At 37.1% G+C, this 27,059-nt stretch overlaps 1 long non-coding RNA gene across 2 annotated transcripts in view; it reads right to left on the bottom strand.

Annotated features, from left to right (window-relative positions):
* Positions 1–3,900: 3,900 nt before the first annotated feature.
* LOC149265393 (uncharacterized) overlaps positions 3,901–27,059 on the bottom strand; it is a 134,991-nt gene continuing 111,832 nt past the window's right edge. For both annotated transcript variants that reach the window (XR_016251160.1, XR_016251162.1), the window contains 2 exons: positions 18,097–18,151; positions 3,901–4,140 (listed from right to left, as the gene is read on the bottom strand). This is a non-coding gene — a long non-coding RNA (uncharacterized LOC149265393). The remainder of the gene's footprint in view (positions 4,141–18,096; positions 18,152–27,059) is intronic.

Here is a 27,059-nt window from a genome sequence, read left to right as displayed (position 1 = left end):
TTTGTTTTAGTTTAGGAGTTAAATTTTTTAATTTAGCTTAGTTTAATAGTTTAAATTTTATCTTTAGATTAGTTTAAATATATATATATATATATATATATATATATATATATATATTTAGAGCTTTAGACTTTAATTTAGTTTTGATTTTTATAGTTTTAGTTTTAGTTTAGATTTTAGTTTGAAGTTTTGTGTTAAAATTATAAAAATAAATAAATAAATAAATAAAAATAGTAATAATAATAAAAAAATAAAAAAAATCATAAAAAAAATATAAAATAGAAAATTTGATAAAAGATTTCTTTTTTTGGTTTAATTCATTTTTTGGATTTAAGGTTTCATTTTCATTTAAAAGAATAAAAAAAAAAAAAAAAAAAAATTGTGGAAAATTTTTGCCAGATTCAGTTTTGGTCTCGGGAACTTATCACGTCCTATTTTCTCCTGCTGAGATTAAAATTTTCGATATTTATCATTTTATGCGAGCCTGCACATGAATGATCATCTTGAAGATTAGCTGCCTGAATATGATATCTGGTTAATGACTCATAATTGCGTGATTGTTTAAAGCATTTATCTTTCGAAAAAAATTTCGCTGGGATATCATTATTGAGCTTTAATCGCTGAATCATTATAAGAGCATTGTGATTTTACTGGATATCTTGCATTGTTCGATTTATTTGATGATAAATGATTGTTGTTTATGGTTTATATTTCTACAACATCCAGTAAACAATCGTTTAAACATCAAACCCACAAGGCACTGGTCTATTAATTCAGCAAAATCAATCTAGTGCTTGTTTCTTCGTGTCTCCCAACCCAACTGGTCCACAGTTAGTCTTCATCATCCTTTAGAGTCTACCCCCCTTAGCCGCGGGAGACAGGCTTAAGCGGAGAGATCGGGGATCAGGGTGACAGCCCCCGGTCTGAGCGTTGTCGCGACAATCTGTGCGACAACAGGAGGTATGAGAAAGACAGCCCCCGGTCTGAGCGTTGTCGCGACAATCTGTGCGACAACAGGAGGTATGAGAAAGCTTTCTTCTTTCCCTTTGCCTTTGGAGTGGTCATGGAGGAAAGTTTCTTCTTCCCCCTTATCCTGGTTGGAGCCTGATGATTCCTCATCTTTACATTTTATAAAGTCCTTATACATTTCCTCTACCATAGACCTCACGGCCAGGAAACTATTTATAAATTGTGGGTCTGGGCCCACGCAACCTTCTTTCGACATTTTCTTTCGAGGATAGACTCTTCCAATTTCAGAATTAGTTTCAACCAACTCTCCTTCTCTTAATTTGAGCTTTGATCTAGTCAGCATTCATCAGCTAAATCCAGCACAAGCTTGTCTAACCTTAACAACCTATAGCTCTAATACCACTTGATCTGAAATCACCCCTAGGTGACCTCACGAAATTAATGAAAGTATTACAGGCTCATGTGTTGGTGGGTGTCTATGTTATCTTAGGCAACGGATCAATAAGATTGCGAAATACACAGACACTTGAAACAGTAAGAGATCACAGTAAGCAAAACATAAACACAACAAAATTTAATAAGGAGTTCACCCAATCCTCCTGGGCTATGTCTCCTAGTCCAACCTTCAATGGTGGCCTTTTTATTATGTCTTTAAAATAGAGTCTTACAATAAGGAGCTCAATCTGAGTCTCACTTGACAGAGGATGATCAGTAGGATGGCACTTGGAATTCCCAAGTCCTTAGAGTTCACAGACTCCCCTTACCAAATTTCAACCTCAATTGGTCTCTGTCTGCTCGATGCTGCCCTTACTCTGATGGTCAGCTCGGCTTCTCTGTCCTCTGCAATTTTGCCTCTCTTTCTGTGTCTCTCAGCCTTCGGCTTCTTCACTGCTTCTCTGCCTCACTGTCTGCCCTGTCTCTGTCAGCTCGTGGCTTTAAAGCCAGTTCGTTCCTCCGACTGTTCGTTTCGGCTTCTCGGCTCTCTAGATCACCTGCCTCTGTCCGCTAGGACTCCTCTGCCCTGCATCATCATCGTTGTGTAACGCTTCGCAGAGAGGTGGCCACCTGTCTCTTTGCGAACTGAGTGTTAGTTCTTCCTGAACGGTCGTTTTTTCTGTTATTTCCCAAATGCCTGCGAAACGGATCCTTTTGTCGACTCATCGGTCAAATCAAACTTCAAATCTTATGCACCGCAGTTTATTTCTCCCTCGAGTCCAGTCATCCATCGGGTTGAACCTCCGTCATTGATCTGGAGCCCCAGATCCTACGGTCTTCGCTCATATCGCACGGTTGAGTTGCTCGACCATTACTCCGCGATGTAAGTGGTTTTTCTCTCTCATCCGCCGGACACGCGTCACTCGGTGTATGGAATCGCTTGGTCCTCGGCCAAACCTGCTTACCACTCAAAATGCCTCTAATATTCTGTTGGTTTTGAGCGCGGGACCCGCCTTGTCGGTTGTAGTGCTTTCCCACAGTTTTCCGGTTTCCCTTGTGACCGAGCACTCAGGGCTTTTCCTCTTCGAGGGGTTTTGCCCAGCAATACGCGATTAGCACTTTGCCCGAAGGTCCTCATTGTTCCGTGCTGGCTGCAAATTGCCATTATTTAGAGGTTATTTCTGATAGCTATAAGATTTCTTGGAGTCTGTCATTCATTCTTAACCATCATGGAATTGTTTGAGGATCCAATTCAAATCAGTGACATTTAAATCTTCTTCTTTTCTAATTAGTCTTTTGAACACATAAAGAATCTGATGATAAGCATAACATAAATTCTTCATTCATTCTCAAGCTCCAATTAAATGTGGTCTATGATTCGTTGGTCTTCTCTGGATCTTCTTCTTCTAGATGTTATTCTTCAATGGCATCAAGAGAATCTCTTAGTTGCAATATACTTCCCAATCTAAGGTGAATACCATTCACATCAAGAGGAGTTATTTGGAAGTATTGTACCTCAACATTGTAAGTGGGTTGAGTTACTTCATTGTTTGGATTCAGAAATGGTGGTACAGGTAGTTGAGTGGGAGTGGATCTTTGAGATGGATGTGGTTGGGGTTGTGGTTGTGGATGATAGGGATAACATGGAGTTGGGTATGGAGGATATTGAGGATATTGTTTATTTCTCCCATAAGGTCTTTGCCAACCTTGTTGCCAAGATTGGTTTTGGGGTTGAGATGACCAAGGTTGCCAAGGAAAGTGTGTGTTCCAATTACTTTGAGATGGATGTGCATAACCTTGAAATTGTGAATTAGGTTCTTGCATCATATTGGGTTGATTAGGCTGCCATGGCCCTCTTGGAGCTACATAACAGAGCTGCTTTGGTGATTGACTTGCTCTATCGTCTTCTTGGTAAAATTCCTTCAACCTTGTTAATGATGGGCAATATTTAGTAATATGTGATTTTGCGTGAAAAACACAAACATCAACATCTTCGTTTTGCTCATTTTTCATTCTTAACATTTATACTTGTTCACTTAGATTGCTAAGAATTTATGTTTTAAAGTTATCAAACAAATTTCCAAGTTCAGCTTGACTTACTGATCTTGATGTTGATTTACTTACTCTTGCCCTTCCTCTTGATATGCGCTTGCATATTTCAAAAATTTCTTCAAATGCTAATTGGTATACATCACCTCTACTCATGAGATCAAGGAGATCAATCCACTCATTTCTAATTATTCTAAGTAAGAGAGTTTTTAGTGTGTCAAATCCTAAATGATATAATTTCTCCCTCTTAACATTATACATAAATCTCTCTATTAGATCCTTAAAGCTCTCATTTTTTTTGAGTCATTCTAAAGATTTTTTCTTTAAGATCATGATCTTTATATTTTTCTAGAAATATCTTTAAATATCATCTCATGATCTTATTGAATTAGTCCCTAAACTCATGAACCATTTAAGAGCTCTATCCTTCAATGTTGCTGGAAACAATCTCAATTTTTGAGTTTTTAGTAAGTAACAATAAGATCTACAAAGGATTTCAAATTCAAAGATAATGTTTTTCGGATCCTTCGACCTCATGCTATGGAAGTTGGGAAGGAAAGATGGAGGGATGTTCCTCATATGAACACTGATATCAATATCTTGAATGGAAAATCCAAGAGGATCTTCTTCATTGTAATCATCTCCATCCATTTCTTCCACCTTCTCTGCCACCTCTTCTTTTTCTACCTGCAAAATTGGATGGTGATGTGATCAAATGGGGGGTTTAGTTTTGAGGATTGTTTTTGAATAAAAATGCTAATGCAATGCAATATGCCTAAATTTTTTGTTTTTTGCAAAAAGTAAAAGAAATGAATCAACTAGGGAAGAAAACAATGCATGCTTTAACACCTTCCCGACAACGACGCCAAAAAGTGATGAGCCCCAGTATTGCAACATGAATGTTGCAACTCCCGATGCTATCGACTTAAATTATCAACCCGGGGTTCATACAAATTTAGAAGGTGCCAACACTATATGTGCAACGTGCAATGTGTCCTTCTTTCATTGATGTGATGCAATGAAGTGAATGTCATAAAATCAAAGCCTCAACTAATTGTAGAAATGGAAATGCTACTCTAAAATGATGCTTTCTCAAATGTAAATGGTAATCCTAATTGCATAAATGTAAAGGGCCAAGCCTATACTACTCGCAAAAAGCTAAACATTAAGCTAGCAAATGTAAATGTTGCATCGAAAGGAAACCTAGTATATGGAATGGAAAAAACAATGTTGAAATAAAAGCCATAGCTTAAGCATAAAGAAAGCAAACTAATCTAACTTGCATGAATGAAAGAGCATGTAATCAATCACTACATTCCAAAGAGTTTAGATCCATTGGTAGAGTTCATTAGATGTGGCAATCAAGAAAATCATTATTGTGTTATCCAATTCATAAATCTATCCACTAACCCAAATTGCAGAGGTGAATTGCAATGGAGAAGAGGCAAGGCTTAAGATGTCTTTGGTCTTACTCAATCATGAATTCAGAGCCTAGGGTTCATGATTCAAGCCTAAGAGACAAAAACCAAGCTTTTGGAGCAAATCTAGTCAAGTTGACACGTGCTACAAGGTTCCTACTCCTCAAGATAACTTGTCGAATGCCCAAGAATATCAAATGAAAATGAGATAGGGGCAATTTTTTTTATAAAGTAGGATTTCCTAGGACTACATTCTAAGTGGAATCACTCAAAAATACCCCTACTAACATGTGCTAAACAATAGCAGAATATTACTACTTTGAAAATCGGAAATTCAAGGATTAGTGAGCTAGTTAACCTACCAAATGCCTAACCTAATCAAGTGCAAATGTTATGGGGTAAATTTTGTTATGAACTTGAATGTTTATGACTCAACACAAGTGGAATCAACTCAAACGAAGCTCATTAACACGTTCTAAAAAATAGCAGAAAATTACTACTATTCTGCTACAAGAGACTTCCAGAAATTTTAGATTTGTGAATTAGCAAATCGATCCAAGTAGTTCAATGATGAATATGACTTTCAAAGTTGTTTTAAGGATGCATCATGCTTGTGACTATGTAAATAACTTGCAAAACAACTCAACTCAATCATTTAACCAATGTAACCTACAACAAAAAAGCATGAATAGTAAATGCAAAAATAAGAGATGCAGGTGAAAAAGACATTCAAAGGAAATATAAATATTGTACAAGAGGGAAATGAAGCTCTTAGCATGGCCAAGCCTAACGATACTCAGAGTCCTATGAAGGAAACCAGGCTTTAGAAACTTAAAATGACACCAAACTTCATTATTTGAATCAATCCAAGTACATCCTTGCTAGAAATGAAAGTGGAGCATCCAAATAAATAACAAGTTTTATCCACCGGAAGACTAAGAAATACATGCCCCTAGAGAAAAATTCGAATTGGTACTTATACAAAGTGATGAGGAAGCATTCTCTTTGAAAGGAGACAACTTTCCCCTCCAAAATCCCTCAAAAATTGGATCTGGTTCCCAACACTATGAATCTTCATTAAATGACAGGGAACACATTCCTAGATTTTCTCAATCAGTGGAGCTCCAAAATTTGTCAATAATTTCATGATATTTTGTTCATTTATTATCCAATCTTTGCCTATTCTGTAGTAGGGAGCAAGTCCCTATATTATCTCATCCAGAATTTACTTAATATTCTGCAAAAATAAATAATATTAGGCACATAATATGCAATTATCTCTAAAACTTCCTAAGAACATATTAAAGCTAAAAAACATTATTAAGTGTAGGATAGATTTAATATATCCTTTATGTGCCTAAGAAAGGTTAGATGGACCTTAATTTATGTCTAATTTAGAGGCCTTGTTACCCACCATTTTGTGGGTGATATCCCTAGGAGAATTTTTTCTCCAAGATGGTCCTAAGCTAGTAGCCAGCAACCCCTTGTAGCCACTAGCTAGCTCATTGTGCCATTTCTCCGCCACCTGAGCCAGCTATGTGGTCCCTTGCCCATCTGTCATGATTGTATGTTTGAAGTTGGGCCTCCCGAACCTAAAGCTATGCCTTGTCATTTGGTAATTGAGTATTATGGTTTGCTTATCATGGACACTTCTGGGTATGGACTAATGGGGGGATTCAGCCGAAATAATGGGTTAGGTTTGTGCTCTTGACACCTAGACCACTTTTGGATTTTAACCTTGGATTCTAGTCTCGTGGGATCTCTTTTACTAATCATTTGGCTTTAGGGATGGTATTTCACTAGAAACCCTGGTTTTGGTTGTGTGGTACCAATCCCTTATCCACTTATATTACCCCCTTTCCACGCATTATTCATTTCTCCCACCTAGGTCCACATTTCTCCAATGATTCCACATAGGGTTAGCTCGTCCCTTCCCCTTGCCCACACCTTGGGCCAGGCCTCGAATGATGCCTGGAGGTTGATGCACCTAAAAAGAAAGAAAAAAGCTATTTGGCCACATTCAATAGGAAAATATACCACAAAATGCAAAAGATGGCCGGGACAAACAGATTTAGCACGTGGGCAAAAGCCAATACATGCGCTCTACCCCATCATCATGGCCATCACCCTGGTTACTACAGGTTCTATGAGCTTCCTTCATCATATAGGAACCCATGATTGTCCCAATCCCTGGTGAGCAATGAACCACCCTACCTTAAAAGGAGGTATTCATTGCTATATCTTATCCATCATGCTCTTACCCCTTGAGGCCCGAGCAGTTAATCAAAGAAAATCATAAAAAGGCAAAATGTATATAAAGAAGGGTCGAAAAATCAAGGTCGGGGCACCTCATGTACCACGATTGTTCCCTCATATACATTATAAACCCAAGTGTGTGATTCCCTTTTATTATCTATCCTTGTACCCCAGCATGTGGCCCAGGGCTGCCCCTTCTCATCTAATTTTGAAGCCATTCCGACAATGGAGTTGTGAGAAAAGCTAAACCCTAGCTTTGAGATCAAACTTTGTCCTAGTATCCCCAAGGCTAGTGCCTCATAAGATCAATTCAACACCTTCAAGTGAAAATTACTTCTTTGATCCTTTCCCCCTCCTTGTCTAGGTTAAGAACATCATTGGTTGCTAAACTCTTTCTTCCTAACCTAGGTTGGGTCCACTTGGTCCCGCATGGCCCCATTCCTTTGAAAGATAATTCTTCAAGAACCATACAGGGTACTGTTATGAATATAATTCATAACAAAATAAATAAATATAAATAATATAAATACCAAGTAATCAAGTAGTGATTATGTTAAGAAGTCATTAGTTAAGTGAAAAGGCATGTCTAAAAGACATGCCCATTCATGAAAGGACACCTGCTTAGGTATATATGCGGTTCCTCATTGTAACATTCAATATCACTTATACATCTTATATATATAATAAATTATTATTTTAAATACCTGTGTGTATACATCTTATATATATAATAAATTATTATTTTAAATACATGTGTGTATTTTTACATTCAAGCCTACAAGCTATCAGTTTTCTTGCTTCAGCCATAGTTTTTATATTTCAGTGGTATCGGAGCCATGGCACACGATATAATCATGCGAGTCTTTGAACATTGTTCGTCGCACAATGTGCCATTACGTTCACATCCTGAATGCGTTTAACATTTTAGTAAAATTCAATAAGTATTTTAGCATTTAGAAAAATCATTTGCAAAAGTTAAAGAATGTCGAAAGGAAATCGATAATAAGGAAAATGATCTAGATAATGATTTCGATGAAGCTGATATAGATCAAGAAGATTATAATGTTGAAAATCAAAATGAAGTTGATCTTGATGTGGATGAGAACGATATAAATCAGGATGATGATCCAGATGAAAATGATGTCGATCAAGATAATGACCGAGACGTCATTAATGGTGAAGGGGAAGATATCAAAATTGTTGATTTGGAGGGAGACAAAGAATCTGTGAATATAAATTATATGGAAATCGAAGTTAATGATGAAGTTCATGTAAAGATGGCTTATGATGAAAGTGAGAAAAATGAACAATATCATAAAGATCCAATTGATGACAAAAAAGTTGAAACGATCGATCCTAGCTATCATCACCCGCGTTTCAAGCCAGCTCAATATAGTGTAGAGGTGGTCAATCTTCGTGCTAAGAGACCAAAGGAAAAGGTAGAAGAAAAGAGAGAGCGCATCAAAAGAGAGAAAAAGGATTACAAGCCTACAAAGGCAGTTCAACTTGGTATTCCCCATGAGAAGGCATCACAGAAAGGTTGTAAAAATAAGAATAAAAAGGAAACGAATAAATTTGGTATCGAATCGAATAAAAGGTTAGGTGACATTCTGTCCACGGAAAAACCCAACAAAGATGCTGCTTTGAATTGGATAATGAACAAGCAAGGGTTCTCTTGTGACAGTGAAAGTGGTCTGAAAAAGTTAAATTTTTACAAGGAGGGGTTTTTAAATTGTTATGGTCCTGTGACAAGATACATATGGTTACCCACTAAGTGCGAGGCTCTTGTTGAAATGGAACGCAAGGGTGTAGATAATTTCATTCAAAGCAATCAAAACCAAAACATTTTGCAGCCTGAAAGGATCATGACAATGTTAATTACAGAGGCACAAATCCAGAGTAAGGAGCTGCAGAATTTACTGTTTCACCTATTGAGTACTGATACCTCCCAGCAATCTGGCCAGTTCAAGCCCAAAGGAAGAGTTCTGAAAGTTCATGTCTCAGACGTGAAGCTGCGTGTTACAGCACGTTCAATTCAACGAATATTTGAGACTTTGGATAAAGTTGAGGTGATCGTCGTAACAGGACCGAAGCCCATCGATAAGAATCATGGAGTACTTCAATTTTTGGTTCAGTATAGCAAGAGCGAGGAGGCGTTTCAAGCATTCAACAAACTCGATGGGAGATATAAGCAGGAGCTGGGTTGTCGACTAGACATAGACTTGACAGACTTAAATAACCTTCATGTCTGTTGCAATTCCGTTAAGCCACATATGGTCAAACAACAGCCACAACAGGAGGAGATTATTAACGAAGTCAACTCTCGCACGACACCATTTCTCTCCATCCAAAATTCGAACCACATCGTCCTCATCAACACTCCCTGTCCCTTGCCACTATCCGTCCATCCGTTCATTGCTGTCCTCAGTCCACGCTGTCAAATACGACATAAATTTGAACATTTGTTTGGCAAATATGGAAGAATCGAACACTGGGTTGAACTTACACTGACCCAACATTGGTCAGGCTGACAATTGAACAGGGTTCCTTGTGGCATTGCCTTTTATTTTCCTTGTGCCGGGTCAATCATTCAAGCAAACCGTTATGATAAAACTGCATGACGTTGTGTCCCCAACTGTTGTCGTTTCTACTGCACCTCCACCTAAACGCTGTCTCCCTAACTCTGTTTTTCGTTTCCCTCCAATGCGTCAATCGTTGCAATCTTTCAAGCCACCGTATGCACCACCATTTTCGAAACCACCATATGGACTTACAATGCCATGGTTGGTTGATTATAAAGTTAATAATTATATTATAGAGTTTATAATATAAAATTTTATAATTATTAATTATATGATATAATTCATAATTATTATTTATAAAGTTCTAATATATATATAAGAAGGAACAACAAAAAAAAATAAAAAAACATTCGTGGCAGATAAGAGATCAAGTACTTTCATCAACAAGCTTTGAGGACAAAGCTTTTGAAGGAAGGGGCTATGTTATGAATATAACTCATAACAAAATAAATAAATATAAATAATACAAATACTAAGTAATCAAGTAGTGATTATGTTAAGAAGTCATTAGTTAAGTGAAAATGCATGTCCCATTCATGAAAGGACACCTGCTTAGGTATATATGTGGTCCCTCATTGTAACATTCAACATCACTTATACATTTTATATACAGTGTTGATAATATCGCCGAAATATCGGCAATATTCGTAAATATCGCGATATTTTTGGCGAGCTGAAACATCGCCGAGAAAATATCGCAATATTTTCGGCTCCCGAAAATATCGCGATATTTCCAAAATATTGCGCGACAATGCAAATTATCACTGGGAGACAGTAGAAATATCCACGCGGGTTATAAAATTCGGATTTTGGTTTTTTATGAATCATTTTCATTTATGATTGCTAGAGAAGGAAGGGGAGAGCTATGTGCTTGCTGCCAAGGAGTGTTTGAGTGTTCCATAGTTTTTATTGCCACCAACAACGAATATTTCATTGATCTAAGCTTCAAGAATAGTGAGACAATTTCATTTCTTCCATTAACAGGTATGTTCAAATAAACCCCTATTTTAATGAATTTTTTGTTAGTTTTGGGATTGTTCTTGCTTGCCTATTTGCCAACAATCATTTTGCTTGATTTTTTTTTCCATTTGAAAATATTTACATGCCCATGAGCAAATGCAAGGGTTTTAAGTTTTTAAGTTTTCAAGTTTTCTCCATATTTGGAGAGCAAACTCCACTTTTTTGAGTTCATAGCTGCAGAGGCTATTTCTTAATTTTATTATATATTAGGGGTTCATCTCTATAAAATTTCTTCACCTTACAAATTATTTTCTTATTGTGCAATGTGAACAGTGAGGTAGGTTTACTGTTTGCCTATTTCTATGTATGTATTTATGAAATGATGTGCTCAATATTGGATGTTGCGTAATGCCCTCGAAGTGAAACGTATTCCTCCTCTTATTGACAGTGTTGTTTATTCATGTAGCCATGATTATCTACTTGGTGTTTCCCTTAAAGATTTCTCTGATATTCAAGAGCAAACTACATTTTTTTTTTAAACTTTCAAATACACCCTCTTATTGTTATTTATTGTTTTTCATTGAATTTTCAATTTTTAATTCACATTGCAAAATTGCAAATAATGTAGCAAAAAAATTGTTTTGTAAAATGATGTGGTTATTACTTATTAAGTTACTAATTCCAATTTTTTTTTTGGTGCCCTAGGTTTGAGTTAGCCCACTACAAAATAAAAATATGCCAAAAGCCTTGGACCCATTTTGGGAGTATGGGAACCCTGATGGTGGGACAAATCATGCATATCTTACATGCAAATTGTGTGGGACTAGGATGACACGTGGGGTTACACGACTGAAATACCATATTGCTAGACTCAGTGGACATGATGTTGGGATTTGTACAGTTTCTAGTCCGGAGCTTATACAAAAAGCTCTTGAGGCAATTGATGAAAAAGACAGAAAGAAGGAAGAGGCAGAAAGAAACAAAGTTGAACGTGCAGGTAGATCTTTCGGATATCTTCTCCTGATTTTGATGTTGAGGGTAGTGGGAGGGGCTCCACAGCTGGCACTGGCACATCATCACCTGCTACTGCTAGTGCGAGGTCATCATTTTTTGTTCCACGAACAGGACCTGGAGCACAACCTGGCATAAAATCGCTTGTTAAAAAAAAGGAGAAGCAAGAAGCATATAGAGTCATGGGGAGGTGTCTTTTCTGGAGCGACTTACCTCTCAGCATCACCAAAACCAATCCATTTTGGCAGCCAATGTGCGATGCTATTGCTGTTGTGGGCCCAGGGTACAAAAGTGCCACATATGAGGAGTTGCGGGGGCCAATTCTTCAAGCAAAAAAGCAGGACATCAACTCTAGATTGGCGGAGTTGAAAAAGACATGGGAAGTTACTGGATGCACAGTGATGTCTGATGGTTGGACAGATAGGAAAGCTAGGACCCTTCTAAATTTCTTGGAACATTGTCCTAAAGGTACCATGTTTATTAAATTGTTGGATGCATCAGAACATATCAAAGATGCAACAACGATACGTGAGTTGTTAGATGGGTTCATTCGGGAGATTGGTGTGCAGAATGTGGTGCAAGTCATAACAGACAATGCAGCTAATTATGTGTCTGCCGGCAAGATGCTTATGGAGAAGCATCCCACATTGTTTTCTGGACTCCATGTGTAGCACATTGTCTCGATTTGTTGCTAGAGGATATGGGGAAACTCTCCTTCATCAAGCAAGCAGTTGATATGGCTAGGAGCGTCCCCAAGTTTATTTATAACCATGCTTTTGTTCTTAGCCTCACGAGGAGGTTCACTAAAAACAAGGAGTTGCGGCGTCCTTCGATCACACGTTTTGCCACAAACTTTATTACTCTTCAGTCTTTGCTTCGATGTCAGTTCGAGTTGAAGCAAATGTTTGTGTCTAATGATTGGCATAATTGTAGATACAACAGGAGACAGGACGGGAAAGCCATTGCAAAAATGGTGTACTCTGAGACGTTTTGGCGTGGAGTAGAATAAGCATGTGCATTTAGTGAACGTATAGTAAAGGTTCTCAGATTGGTGGATGGGGAGAAGCCTGCAATGGCTTATTTGTATGAGGGCATGGATAGGGCCAAGGAGGCCATTCATTCTTATTATGCAGACAGGGGTTCTGTTGGCCTTGATAGGCAGATGATGTTATGGGATGTGATTGATAGTCGGTGGATAGGGATGCTTCATCGACCCATTCATGCAGCAACACTCTTCCTCAACCCCGCATTTTCATACAAATGCGGCTTTGAGTTTGATGGCAAGGTAATGGAAGGGCTCCATTCCTTTATTCAGAGGATGGTACCTGATCCTGAGCTTCGTAGCAAAATCAATCGCGAGATACAGTCTTATCGGGATTGTGTTGGCCTATTTGGCCTTGATGATGCTATTAGGGAAAGGACCCTCTTCATGCCACGTAAGTGACAAGTCATCACTCATTAGAAATTAGAATTTTCAATTTAGAATTTCCTTACTTATAGTTCTATTTTTTTTAAATTCAATTATGTAACTTTTATTTGAAAGTTTAATTCTGTTTTAAGTTTTTGAATTTTTTATTTCATTATTTTGTTGTAGATATTTGGTGGCAAAGTTATGGTGCAAGGGCTACCAAATTTGCAGAAATTGGCCATACAAATCTTGAGTCAAACATGTAGCTCTTCAGGGAGTGAGCGCAATTGGAGTGTATTTGAGAAAATACACGCAAAAAAGCGCAACAGGTATAACTTTGAGCTCCAACCTTCAGTTGAGCAATTACACTTATTGTAAATTTTAATTTTTAATTTATGACCTTCAAGTGTCAAGAGTCAAGAGTCAAGACTCATTACTTTTTTTGACACTCTTACAAGTTGGAGTTTGCATGCCTCAACGATTTGGTGTATGTGCATTATAACATCCGACTTCGAGTGAGGCAAATAGAATCACCAATGGATCCAGATGCCATTTCCTTAGACAATATTGATGTATTGTCTCAATGGAGGGTGGAGTCTAAGGAGCCCATCTTGGAGGAGTCACTTTCATGGTTAGAGCCAGTGGCAGATGATCCATTAGAATAGGGGCAGCAAGAGGAGGAGGAGGAGGAGGAGCAGGAGGAGGAGGAGGAGGACACTGCGGGAGCATCGGCATCAACACCATATGCTATAGATATAGGAGAGCATAGCCCCATACCTAGCACTCATTATTTGACATTAGGTGCAGAGGCAAGGTCAGGACCTTCTACTACTAGGGGCAGGGCTGGCAAACAGCCCATCATGTTTTCCCGTAAAAGGGGGAGAGGGCAGTGATTTCAGATAGATAGCTGCTAGCCTGCTAGTTTTATTTGTTATGCTACATATAACTCATGATGATGAGATACTTTTATATATGTGATGTTATTTTGTATTGGTTCTCCACATTTGAGTCCTTGAATGGACAATTATCAGGGATCAACAGGATATGGTATCGCCTTTGATGTATCATTTCTATTTGACATCATATATATCAATGCTTTCTTCATATTTATGTGCCAATGTGTTTATTTCATGTTGTTATTGCTTTATATGTTTAAAAATCTGATAATAATAAAAAATGAATATATTATGCATTTTTTATGCTTGCCAATATTTGCCGATATTGCCGATAAGATATTTTCTGGACACTCGCCGATATTTTCCTGATACCGATATTTTCAACACTGCTTATATATATATATATAATAAATTATTATTTTAAATACCTGTGTATTTTTACATTCAAGCCTACAAGCTATCAGTTTTCTTGCTTCCGCCATAGTTTTTATGCTTCATGTACCATTTTCAACAAGGATTTTAGGGATTGGGAAACTCTTTCACAAGTCATATTCCCTTAACCTAACCCTCAAATCCTCCCATCCTTCTCCTCAAAGACATTATACCTTGATTAGAAAGCAAGCAAGCTCTATTCTTCAACCTCTTCTGGAAAAGGATTATTTAGGTCACTCCATATCCACTTATTGATTTATCCTTCATTGGTGACTCCATAATATACTAGGTCTCCTCCCATCGGTGAAAGTTCGTAAAGGGTAGGGAACCTTAGCTGAGGTGACATTTGTGCTTTAGGGATCCCCTTTAGATCCCCTTCTAGTCTGAGCGGTAACAGGCCCGTGATCTGGTTTTCTCCACATTGGGGTTTTTCCAGGAATATTTGTCCAAAAATACTTGTGTTAATTGTGTGATTGCTTTCTCACATTTTTTACTGAAATTTTAATTTGGTGAATCGTGTTCATGTCTTTATTTATTATTTTCAGCTGGAGATTGAAATGTAATGTTTATAAGTAATAGAAATAATAAACTGGGTTAATTACACCCTTTGGGTAACCGGAAAATTTCATAGTGTAGATGCTTGTGATGTCCATGATCTGAGCATTGCCCCTCAAATTCACCTCATTACTTACTGTGGGGGGTCCCATGATCTAGCTAGGGTGCCACAACGTGTTCTCGATGGGTCTCCAACTACTAAATAAGGCCTCCTTTGCAACAAATTTAGGGGGTTCTTAGATGCAACATGCCCTCCCTAGTACCTCAATGTGAGACCGATTAACTCCCTAATCAATGACTAAGATTACAACTAGCTTGGTCCTCGTCACTTAGAGCTTTCTCACCCATCTTTTATTAATTCATGTTAATATTTTTATTTTCCTAAGTTTAGACTTAGGAACCCATTAAAAATATTAATTATTTTAATAACTCCTAATTCGAGTGGAATTTCTCCAAACGATTTATGGGTTTTGGAGATCTCATGTGCCTTAGCCACTCCACCAATTTTCAAGGCTAGAGCACATTCGATGTTACCCAAAATCAACATCATCTAGTCATGATGGAGGACAAGGAGTGCAAAGGGGTAAGTGAGGGCCAACCTAGTTAACTCAAAGCACTTTGAATTTATTTTGCATGCAATGATAAAAAAACATTTGAAAAAATAAACAAAAATAAAAACAAAAGAATAAAAAGGTTGACCCACTACCTCTTGGCATGCAAAGAATAGCTGCTACAGGATTCGGGTTGGCTGCTACAGGAGTACCAGAAGTGCTACAGGAGTACTAGCAGCGCTCTAGGAATCTAACAGAGTGCTAGAGGAAGGAAAATTTCGCCCAGAATAGCCACTAGAGCATTGAAAAGCAAGGAAATATTCAAAGGAAATGTAAGTAAAAATTATTTCTCACCAACATTTGGCATAAGGATTCCAAAATCACCTCAATCATCAAGAAAAAGTTCTCTACAAATTTACAGTTTGGATTCTAGTAAGAGAAAATAGTTGGATTGGCTCAGCATTTTCTTAATAATATGGTGTGTTGAATAGGGCAAGGGTGCATGTTGTAAATTTTCCTTCCTCGGCCTTGAAACAAGCCATCAAAAACTTCTTTTGCTACAACAATGTTAAAATTGGCAACTAAGTCCAAATTCCACCTTAGGACAACTCATATGATGAAGATGATATTGCATTGGATTCCTCTTTTCGAGAGGTCCAATTTCGATATAAAAAACATCTTATTCTGACAAGCAGAAATGGAATTTTGAATTTATTCTCTCTCATGCACAAATTGTCAAGGTCGGCCTCAATCAAATGTAGGCTCATGAAGCCCAATGGCTGCGTCTCCTCACCCTCAACAAAATGTATAAATAGGAGTGACATCTCTCTCATTTGGACATCATCTCATCTCATCACATATCTCTCTCTCTCTCTCCTCTCTTGATTGGTTCGTACAACTTGGAGGCAACCTTCTCTACTTCACACGTGTGAAAGGAGGTCAAATTTCTAGGTATGTTTGCTGGCCGAAAATTTCAAGAAACAAGACAGCGTTGACCAGGGTGCCTTTGACTGGCATTGACAGCATTTTCTTGGGCATAATTTCGATTTTTGGAGGCTGCATTCATTTGCACAAAAATCAAGGTGATTGGGATAGTTTCACTGGTTTGACTTCAATGTTGACTTCAGATTTTACTGCAGAATTTACAGCAAGGTTTTCTATCTCCTTTAACTAGTTTGACCACTCTGTTTTGGGCTGACTTTCACCCTCTTGGAAGGCCGAATTTCTCTGTTGTTGACTGCTGATTTGTCAGGACTGTTTTGGGCATATAAATCTGATATTTGTACTCTCTCTCTACTCAACTATTGAAGAATAATAAGAAGATTTTATCAAAGGATTTCCCCACGTTGGGGTTTGTCCTTGGCATCCGTCATATCTTGTGTCTTCTTGTCTTGGCTTGTCTTCTACACATGTTTTTATGTTCTATCTACATCTTCTATCAATGTGTTTAAGTTAATGTGATTGCTACTGCTTATAATTGGGAATTGTCACTGGGTCGCTAAAGGAACATTCAAGTAAATTGTGCTAAAGTATAGAACATACCATTGTTATCTAAAATTAACGCCTCTACATAGGAACCTACAGGATCTGCAAAAAGTGCCACAAGAAAGTCACAGATTATTACAGGAAGCTTGGTAGTAGACAAAATTGCCCTCAAACCCTAAGGAGGAGGAAAGAATCATGAGGGAAAGGGTAAGTACAAATTTTCCCCACCAATACTTGGCATGAAAACCCTTAAAACTCTCTCAATTCTCAAAAATATACTTTATAGCTGCCACATATTTAAATCTCAGTAAGAAAGATCAGTGAATTTGTGTCATTAACGATAAAGTGTCTTGGGTTGCATGTTGAATTCTACCTTCTCCTTAGCATCATAAAAAGAACATTTATTCTACCTCTGTTTCCATAAACAATCTCACTCCTGTAGCAGAAAAGAGAAACTCCTTGTTCCACATTGATAAAAGTTTATTGAAGTCATGAGAGGAGGAGAATCAACATATACTTCCTGCAACGAACCTCCTTAGCCTACCCAGGAAAATAGCCTCTAGGACCCATAAAATTAAAGTTTTTGTCTTGATTACAATTAAGATTTCACAGTCATCATGAGTCCAGTGAACCCAAGATCATAACCATGGTGAAATATCAAGGTAGAGAATCATATACCCTGGGTGTAATATCACATGCTCTTGTGACATGCAACCCTTACAACTACTGTAATGTCTTTATGCAATATTCAATACAACATTAATAGCACAATTCCCTACATCTATTTCTGATAGTATGGGCATGCATCCTACTTCAAGCATAATCAAAGCTATTACTATCTTATCTATTATGCACATGCAAGAATACCTACACCATCCTTAACCGGTACCCGGATGAAGGTGTTTAGATCCCGTTGTCAGAGTTTATAATTCAAATCAACCACTTACGTTTTCATACACTTAGTATGTTCTATTGTTACATCATAATGCAATAAGAACATATGCATGATAATAATCCATCATTTTCATCATAAAGATTACTCTTAAGCAACAGAAAGAATGAAGATCGAACCTTATTGAGTATACATACCATAGATCTTCTGACCATCGTGGACTATTCCATTAACGGTAGTATTCCATGTGTTCTGCATGCAACCACCACTATCTTCCATGTTAACTAGAGACTTTATATACATACTCCAATCCTTTAAAATGATGATTACCTTTAGATTCATCAAATATTACACACATCCATATGCATAAAATGAGATTAATTACAAGTATACAGATAGAAGCATCAATAAATATCATATGCCATGCAAGTACAAAAGTGGAATAAATCAAGGAAAACAACTCAACTTATAGTACCTTATTATATGGATTAAATAACATGAAGATCTGGCTTCACGATTTCAGACTTAGAACCAAAATCATTTATCAGGTATAATTACCATTTTCCAACTCCTTAAGCATGGTCAAAGGAATACTGATATGCACATCAAGCCACAATGGATGCAATCATTTCATAAGGAAACATTAACACAGGTAATCTATTTATGAATAATTGTCGCATGCCAATTTCTACCATGAATGGGTCCTAGAACTGTTACCTACTGAACATGCTTCTACAATTAACTTCACACTGGAATGCAATCGCCATAATAAATCTGTGATTCCATATAGAGATAAATTCAACCATCATTATATCTGAGCTAATTGATATTTTACTCATAACATGTAAGCATTAACACAAAACACATACCATGCAAGTGAATCTCATGAGATTAGAGGGAAACATCATTAAATCTATTAATACATAAGCATATACTATTCATCAAGCATTCTCATGGCGAAGAAAATTTAAGAACTCTTCTCATAAACAAACTGGAACTATAACAGAGAGTAAGAATCATCATACAACCATTCCACACATCTGACACCAACTAAAACCTCACTTGGAGGGAGGAGCACCACCACCTAGCCATGAATCACCTCTGATTCCCCCAGAGCCGAAGATCTTTCCAAGGATCAACTATCCTCAATTGATCAATGCACTGCGTATTTAATACCATATTTCATAATTTAGTTACCATTAGCGGCGTCCCACTTTTATGGATTTTTCCAATTGCCTAGGTCTTTTTCGGAAAAGATCGTCTTTATCTCCCACGACGCTTTTCCACACAAAATCTCGCCTTTATCTCCCCGCAAAGCTTTTATGTTCGATGGATCTTTATCTCTCATCCATCTTATGGATATCCAATCCATCCAAGCTTATCTAGAAGCACATCTAGAAGCTTTATCATGAAATATTCATCTCTATCCCATTCCTCATGGGATTTGGCAAGCATCTCCTCTCTCTTGTTGCTCCACTCTGCAAGCGATTTATTTTATTAATTTATTTAATAACACATTTTCCTTTCATATTACATACCACCTAGCTTTCCTCAGCTTAGGTTTAGAATAATTTAACCCACAAAGGAGGGTATCACACCTAGCTTTCCTCAGCTTAGGTTTACAATCATTTAACACACAAGGGAGAATATAACACCTAGCTTTAACTCAGCCTAGGTTTACAATAATTTAGCGCACAAGGGAGGGGTGTTACACTTTTGAAATACTAAAACCAAGAGGGAGAATCAAAGGAATGATGGGAAATTGAGATAAACACAATTCTTATTCAGCAACGAAAGCTACATCCACTTCAGTATGGGACATTATAAAAGTCATCCGAGGCATAAAAGAAGAACAACATCGCAAGAAGACGAATAGGTTGCCCAGAGGATGAGCAACAGTTTCAGTGGGGGGATATGATGGGCCTTTAAATTAGACACAAATTAATACCCATCTAACCTTTCTTAGGCACATAAAGGCTATATTAAATCTCTCCTTCTACACTTAATAATGTTTTTTAGCTTTAATATGTTCTTAGGAAGGTTTATAGAAAATTGCATATTATGTGCTTAATATTATTTATTTTTGTAGAATATTGAGAGAATATTGAGTAAATTTTGAATGACATAATATAGGGACTTGCAACCTACTATAGGATGGACCAAAATTGAATGATAAATTAGCAAGATAGCATGAAATTGTTGAAAAATTGTAGAGCTCCACTTATTGGGAAAATCTAGGAATGTCTTCCCTGTCATTTAATGAAGATTCCTAGTGTTGGGAACCAAATCCACTTTTTGAGGGATTTTGGAGGGGAAAGTTGCCTCCTTTCAAGGAGAATGCTTCCTCATCACTTTGTATAAGTATCAATTCGAATTTGCCTCTAGGGGCATGTACTTTTTAGTGTTATTGTGGAGAAAACTTTTTATTTGGCAGCTCCACTTTCATTTTTAACAAGGATGTACTTGGATTGATTCAAATAATGAAGTTTGGTGCCATTTTCAGCTTCTAAAGCTTGGTTTCTTTCATAGGACTCTGGTTATCCTTGGGCTTGGCCATCCCAAGAGCCCCAAATCCCTCTTGTACAATCAATTTATTTCCTTTGAATGTCTCTTTCACCTACATCTCTTATTTCTGCATTTACTATTCATGTTTCTTTGTTGTAGGTTACATTGGTTAAATGATTGAAGTGAGTTGTTTTGCAGGTTATTTACAGAGTCACAAGCATGATGCATCCTTAGAACAACTTTGAAAAGTCCCTTGTAACAAAATATAGTAATTTTCTACTACTTTTTAGAACGTGTTAATGAGCTTCATTTGAGTTGATGGCACTTGTATTGAGTCATAACAACATTCAAGTCAATAACAAAACTCACCCCATAGCTTTTGCACTTGATTAGGTTAGGCATTTGGTAGGTTAACTGGCTCACTAATCCTTGAAATTCCAGTGTTTAGAGTAGTACGTTTTTGCTATTTTTTAACACATGTTAGCAAGGGTATTTTTGAGAATTCTACTTGGTATGGAGTCTTAGGACATCCTACTTTATAACAAAATTTGTCCCATCTCATTTGCATTTGAATTGCTTGGGCATTCGACAAGTTATCTCAAGGAGTAGCAGTCATGTAGCAATCCTGTAGCAGATGAAAACTTGACCATATTTGCTCCAAAAGTTTGGTTTTTGTCTCTTAGAATTGAATCATGACCTCTAGGCTATGAATCCATGATTGAGTAAGACCAAATACCTCTTATGCCTTGCCTCTTCTCCATTGCAATTCACCTATGCAATTTGGGTTAGTGGAGAAATTTATGAATTGGATGGCACAATAATAATTTTCTTGATTGCCACATCTAATGAACTCTGTCAATTAATCTAAATTATTTGGAATGCAGTGGCATGCTCTTTCCTTCATGCAAGTTAGATTAGTTTGCTTTCTTTATTCTTAAGTTATGGCTTCTATTTCAAGCATTGTTATTTCCATTCCATATACTAAGTTTCCTTTCAATGCAACATTTACATTTTGCTAGCTTAATTTTTTTTATTTTTGCAAGTAGTATAGCGTTTACATTTCTGCAATTAGGATTAGCATTTACATTTGAGCAAGCATTATTTCCATTTCTTGCAAATAGAGTAGCATTTCCATTTCTACAATTAGTTGAGGCTTTTATTTTATGATATTCACTTCATTGCATCGTATCAATGAAAGGACACATTGCATGCTACACATATAGTGCCGACACCTCTTAAGTTTGTCGATAGCCTCGAGAGTTGCAGCATTCTTGTTGCAATACTGGGGCTCATCACCAAATTTCAGTGTGAGAGGTTTATTATTAATCTTTAGCAAATCTATTATTGAGAAAATACAATGATTGCTTGCCTCTCACTGGCAAAGCTTCGACCAAATAATTGATCCTTAGTGCTATTAATCAAATCGACTGGGGAAATAACCCTTCAACCCCTTTCCCCCAATGTGCACTACGTCCAATAACTCGCACTAGCAGTCTAGCAATTCGCATTGGCTCTTCGGTAAACTCCCATTGTTAACACGTGCAACCTTCTGAAGCTCAATCTGCTTTCCTAGAAGCTCAATTTGTCTTTCGGGAAATTCACACTACCTCCTAGAGAACTCACACGTCCTCTAGAAAACTCACACTTGCTCTAGAAATTAACTTCGTAGTCTCTGTAGAAAATAAACTAATAGCAATAGCTCCCTTCTAAAACTCAAAAGTTGGAAGTATTTCATATGAAGAATAACTATACAAAATCTCTTCCCAATCATTATTCTTGAAGCCCTCCTGGTGTCTTACTAAAATCTTACCCAACTCGAATGATCTCTATGATCCTATCTATTCCCAATCTTGCCCATCAATATTCCTTTATAATCTCTCATTCACAAATGAATGGCTACAATTAGAAGTTAATTTGGTCCAATTGATGGTATCACCATTACGTGACCAAAGACGCAATTTTGGAAGGGAATCCTTGTATGAAGTGTTAACTTACCCATTACTTTCAAGCTTCGTCACCTAGATGGAATTATGACTAAATGTACTTAATGGTGAAACATGCAGCACTGGATACCGTGTGTAATTGACAAGTGGTTCCATCTATAGGTCTATGCAACTTAATTGGGATTCAGGTCCTCCTAAGGGACATATTGACACCCACAGGGGAAGCATTGAGAACCATGGGAGTCCAGAAAGTTACGTAGCATCACTTACATCCTTGGGAACCTTTAACAACCACAGCGTTCCAACACTTCTCCCCACATTGTTGACTTTTATGGGATGATGCACCTAAACCAACATGCCCCCAGTTGGCTTAAGCACTGATCAGATGGGATTGCAGCTAATCTAGGGCCCATATAAGGATGGTCTCAAACATTGAGACACGGGAGGGCAAGAAGCACCTTGAGAGTCCTCAATATTGGAGTAGGTACAGTGATTTTGGCCATTTGAAGACCCATGAGACTATTTTGTGACCCAAAGTTAAAACTGGGGTCCACAGAGGGAGATTGACGAAGATCTACAGGCCAACCCCTAGAAGATGATTTTAGAGGACTTCTACACACTTCATGGCACTCTTGACACCTCAAAGCTTTCCCTACAACGGCCTATGCATGCATGACATCAACACTATCTCTACTACAACTCACACGTGTGGGAGAAATATTATTTTTTAGCATTAGCTATTAGGTCGTCTTCTAGCCTAGCTTCTATTAGCACATTATTTTATAATTTCTAGGGGAATTAGGCTAAAATAATGATTTGAATTCTTCATATAAGTAAAGGATTAGTGCATTGTTATATCTCATCATCACATCACTTAGATTTTGGCTTCTTGAGTTATTTTCAACCTTCTATTCTTGGGATAAATTCAGATTTATTAATGCACTTTGAAAGTTGGAGCTAAAATATCTTGCTTTGGAGCCATTATTTGGAATCAATAATGGAATATTTTTGCATGTTATCTTGTAAGTGCTATTATTGTTGAAGATCTATTTTTCTATGTCTAAAGTGCCCTAATTGTTGAAAATAAATTGAATGCTATCTAGATGAACAATTGCATGCATTACTCATACATAACATGTGAATTGAATGTCCCAGTGGTGATCTTTCATTAGCTCTCCCATGAAAAATTGATTTCCATTGCATAGGTAATTGTTCAAGGTTTTGGTGCTAGGGCATCAAGATTTTGGCCTCCTTAGTAACCTTTTGGCAAATCTATCACATCATAGACTCCAATTACCCAAGGAACAAGGGACTGGTCCATATAGTTGGTGATCATACCTCATTTTTATCCATAAAATCTCTTTCTCTAAATTCAACCCCTTTAAGGCCAAGCTTGCTAACTAGGGCTTGGTGCAAATCCCTAGGCAAGGCAAATTTGCAAGATTTGAGAACCTAAAAATCAAGAGGATTGTTTTTCCACAAGATCTATCCGTTTGGTGGGCATCCACATCAACCTTATCCATAAATTTCTTTGCCCTAGAAGTTTTCCCTAAGAGGGAACCCTAGGTTAGCCTTGCTTCAACTTGGGGGCTTGTTGAGGGTTTCATGAGCCTTGGTCTTGCCTATAAACATTGTAAGAAATTCTTTCCCATAGCCTTGATATTGGGTTACTCCAACACTCATCAAATCTATCAAACCCTAGGTCTTGTGCCTTGTACTATAGATCTCTCTATAGAAAATGAATTGCCTCATAGTTGAGCCTTGAACCCAAATTGTGTTTTCTATTCAGATTGTATTTAGATTGCCTTGCTCATCAACATACCTATCTTAAGTGACCTCTCTTATATTGGGACTCCTCCATCGATGAAAGTTTGTAAAGAGAAAGGGATTTTGGCTATAGTGACAGTGGGCTACTACCCCATTATTGTCCCTTTGTCTAGTGTTAGCATAGCCTTGATATTGGGTTACTTCAACACTCATCAAATCTATCAAACCTTAAGTCTTGTGCCTTGTACTATAGATCTCTTTATAGAAAATGAATTGCCTCATAGTTGAGCCTTGAACCCAAATTGTGTTTTTCTATTCAGATTGTATTTAGATTGCCTTGCTCATCAACATACCTATCTTAAGTGACCTCTCTTATATTGGGACTCCTCCATCGATGAATGTTTGTAAAGAGAAAGGGATTTTGGCTATAGTGACAGTGGGCTACTACCCCATTATTGTCCCTTTGTCTAGTGTTAGCTAGTTGAGTGTCCCCTTCTTAGGTCGGCTAGATTTTGGGACAACAAGCCACTACCCCATTGTTGTTTATTGGTCTAGTAAAATCCTTGTAGGGTATTACTCTCCAAGGCCTACTAAATTTTGCGGAAACATGATTGACTAGTGAAAATAGGTTTCCATCTTCATAAACTTAGCAACAGCAGAGGGTCGAATTGGTTTTGAGATTAGTAAGTCTTCTTGCAAAAGCAAATACTAGCTTTGACAAAATTAAAATATTTGTCAACTGGGACAATAAGGTGAACCTGGCATGTACAACAAGTAAAACTAGGTTTCGGATTTTGTTCTCATGCTAATTGGATAAGGTCAAACTTAAGCTTTACTTGGCCAAGTGAACATGGCAAACCTAGCAAGTTTTCCAATCAAGGATAAGAAGGCAAGTTCAGATGAATAATCAAATTTATTAATTCCTTTTTCTTGGAAACATTAGGAAAGTGAATTAAAGCTGACTTTTCATGCATGGATATCAACCAACTAGCAACTTGCCAATTGGCATAGGGACTTGGACTTACAAAGGTCGTACGGTGAATGAGGATATAAGGAAATCAACTTAGTGTTTTAGCACAAGACCATCTCAAAACCTCATATCAATGGAAACCCTCTAACTCGCTGCCATATGTCGCAATCAGAAGACATTCCACCTACTCACAACTTCTCCTGACATATCATCTTTAACCCACCAAAATCTTGGAAACCACTCTACCACTACACACTTGGAATCATGACATCACAACTTATATTTGGCACAAATAGAAACTGTTAAATATAAATGTGCCTAAAAAGCAATCTAACTCCAAAAAATCATAAAAAGCAAGAATGACTAAAAAATAAGGTATAAACTATGAGACTATTGCTCAACATAGCATTCCTAAAAATGGACACTAAAATTAGCAACATCTTGCATGTCACTAAAAGCAATTTCATTAGACTCATTTTTTTGTAAGGAGCCTAAATATGTGCTTTTGAAAAGAAAACTGCTAAAAATAGCATTGTTATGAAATTGCTTGCATGTCATCTGAAATAGGCTCATCGACATCATGGATCCATAGGAACCAAAAAATATGTAAACATATCTGATATGCAGGCCCAGGAAATCTAGCTCCTAAAAAATTAAACTACTAAAAATAGCAATTTCTCAAAATCTAATGAAATTCACTCTTTATCAAGTTGTAATCACTGTGAAGACCTGGATGAACCTATAATGAAACCAACATGACCAAGTCTAGCTAGATCTTAACACTCCAGCTATGCACTCAAATCTAGGAGTAAACACCACTTATGTGTTTAAAAATGACATCATCTAACCCTAATGCTCATTATCTTGGAGACTAAGAAACCTCCTAAGCTTCGCTATAATAATTAGGAGCCAATTTTCATTGAGACAGAACCAACTGACAATAGAAGGGGGTCATGAAGAAATTTCAACCCCCACTCCGGTTATCAGTTTTCCTTATCACTCCTTGCATTTAGTTTTAAATCCAAGCATGATAAAAATTCTAAAATCTGGAAATGATAATATTTTTTTGAAAACACAAATTTAGAGATTTTACAACTGCTGAAATTGCAGAAATAAAACACAACAAAATTATGACAGCCACACACAGAAAATAACACAGTTATTTTTTGTCAATGTGACCCTGGAAAAACCCCCTACAACTCTTGGGGAAAACCAGTTTGAGAGCTCTTCTTTATTTCTGAAAATGCTTTTACAGAGAAACTGAAATACACAGTAAAATTTCCCGCAACCACAAATTAAAACTTATCTCGATTTCCGTTCTTGAACTCTACCTTGAAAATCGTGCCAATCAACAAACAGCCAAAACAGAAAATTTTACAGCAATAAAACAACATTAAATGTTGTACGGCTAGCCTCAAAAAATGTGCCCAGAACTTGCTGTCCCTCTTCCTCGATTTCTGTGCCTTTCTCTTGTTGTACGATTTTTCCTTGGGATGCGTGCCAATAAATGTTGCTGCCCAGATTCGCTGAAATGTCTTCTTGCTTCTCTCCTTCACTTCCTCACTGCTCAGAAATTTTCTCCTTGCTCTCTCTTCTCTTTCTCTCAAATGCTCATGAAAGAATGAATAATCTTTTCCTCTTCTCTTCTCCTTTTATTCTCTAAATGACCTTTTGGGTTACCCTAAGATCTAATGGCTGAGATTCATTTAGATCTAGGGATGAGAATAAATGTGCATTTAATTCTCACTTTCTATTTTTTAACTCACCCACTTAAATAAAGACCCACTTAGCATTTTATTTCCATAGTCACTTTTTCACTTTCTAATTCTTCATTCACTTTAATAAAGTCACCTTTAAATTAGAATGTAACTTTACCACTTATAAAGTCACTTTTAAATTAGAATGTAACTTTACCACTTATAAAGTCATTTTTAAATTAAATTGACTTTACCACTTATAGTCACTTTAGGAGAAA

Source organism: Pinus tabuliformis, chromosome 6 (assembly GCF_031772625.1).
Source record: "Pinus tabuliformis cultivar Carrire ecotype Pingquan chromosome 6, CPIR1, whole genome shotgun sequence".
Lineage (NCBI taxonomy): Eukaryota > Viridiplantae > Streptophyta > Pinopsida > Pinales > Pinaceae > Pinus > Pinus tabuliformis.
The sequence above is the reverse complement of the archived record's forward strand: the minus strand, read 5'-3'. Positions and strand labels throughout refer to the sequence as shown.